Genomic DNA, 2124 nt, shown 5'->3' with positions numbered 1-2124 from the left:
GTTAGTGAGCTGGGTTGCGATGAGCTTGGGATGGGGGTTGTGATATAGGATTGGAAGGGAATGCCCAGAGGCCATAGTCAAACAGTGGTATATAGCTAGATTTGGATATCTTACATAATATATTGATCTTTTGTCTTGAACCACCATCTTGTCAGCAGTCTTGCCATCCTCTTGCACTACATGTAGTGCTTTGTATATCTGTACTTCCTACAGTATGCATAATCATGTTGGGCCAGCTGAGTATCTTGTAACTGCTCATTGCTCACTTATGGGTGTTGATCCCAGATCCACCCATTCTTGCCTCCTCCTTCCCTCTTGGCTTCAGCTATGCGAGAAGTTCAGAGTGAACACTTCACAGGGGTGCTCACCTATGATGACGAACGACAACTTGTCATTCGTCGTCTGGTTGCCATGTCACTATCAGTGATGTGGCAACGTGTTGCCCCACTTGCTTACCAGCTGGGGCTGGTGATGGCATCATTTCCCATGTTGTGGCCATTAGTGTTTGAAAGTTAGGTTAGTTAACTGGAAAATAACCGGAAAATAACCAGACCTAACCGCAACACTAACCTAACTGCGGTTAGGGTTAGTTGATTTCGAAAATGGAATAACCGGTTACAACCGGTTATAACCAGCCCTATTATACACCTTCAAAACGCACTTGAGAATGTCGAAAACACTTAAAATTTGACTAAGTTACAGTCAAATCTCTAAAATATCACTCAAATGTGTAGACTTTCAAGGATAATTGCATAAATATGTCAATTCTTCACCGATTTTAGCGTTCTTGGGCTCGTTTTAAAGCTAGAATATGCAGAAATAATATCTATCAAGATACATATGAGCATATTTGCCTTGTTATAACCGATTCTTTATTTTTCGGTCCTAACCGGTTAGTAATTGCAAATAACCGACCGTAACCGGTTAGTTGTGGTCCGGTTAGGTTATTTTAGGTTTCGGGACAAAGGCTAACTGGTCTCGGTCTCGGTTAGAGCCCCTGGGCACCCAATAACCGGACCTAACCAGACTTTCAAACACTAGTGGCCATGGTGTTGTGTTGTAGTGTGGGGGTCATGGTGGAACGACGACTGATGTTGTTTGGTCATCGTTCTCATCATCTTGTTGCCACATCACAACGTGTTGTCATGGGTGCTCATTTACTGGTGACGTAGCATGCTCGTTGTAGATGGGTGGCTGGTGTGTGTGGTGGTGGCCATTGGTGACGTGGTGATGTCGCAAGGTGGGTGGGTGTCGTCGATGATGGTGGTGATTGAGAGAGAGCAGTGGTTGTTTGTTGATGATGCCCAAATCAAGCATTGGCAAATGCCAACGCTTGATTTGGGCATCAGGAATTCTGTTCTGTCTCATTCCAGGAGCATTCCTTCTGGGTGATTCCTGGAATCATTCTGGCGGAATTTGAATTCCATCAAAATTCCGCTGGAATGGTTTGATCAATTTGGCAGGGCCCTCTGCCAAATTTGATTCCCCTGGAATTCCAGGAATGGCCTGGATTCTGCCGGATTCTGGCAGGAATCAGTGGAGGACGGTAAAGACCTCCAAACCATTCCCATTGCGTGCCTGCCTCACACGTGCAGTGACGTTGACCTCTGTTACACACCTCAACCAAATGGACAGGCTCCTACACGGCCTGGTAAACATGTCATCATCACCATAGCTCTTCCCCTTCTTCATGTATTTGCATCTGCTTTTCTCTGCTCAATGCAATCTAACTCCCACAGTATGTAGTGAGGGCAACACAAGAAGGGGAGCAGGGGGTGGTGCACTGAGAATCTGACTATGCTGACTTGACCACCCTCCCCTTTGTCAACTACTGTCTCATTGTATTGGTTGCCATCTTCAGTTGCCATATTGGCACACCACCTAGTCTTGGAAACCCATCCTCTTTGGGCACCCTTCCCAATTTGGGTCCCTTCCCTTAAGAGTCTGTGAATCTTCCAATGACATCAATGTACCTTTGTCTTCACCAATTTCTTGGTGGTTATGTAAGCTTTATGTCTGCCTTTCTGAATGTGTTGTTACCATTGTGTCCTCGTTGCCATGTCCATCCCTTGAATATCCACTCCATATACCTTCAATACAATCTAGTTATCTCACCTATCTAGT

The sequence above is a fragment of the Laccaria bicolor genome, genomic scaffold (genome assembly GCF_000143565.1).
Source record: "Laccaria bicolor S238N-H82 LACBIscaffold_30 genomic scaffold, whole genome shotgun sequence".
Taxonomy (NCBI): Eukaryota; Fungi; Basidiomycota; class Agaricomycetes; order Agaricales; family Hydnangiaceae; genus Laccaria; species Laccaria bicolor.
This window is presented reverse-complemented; position numbering follows the sequence as displayed.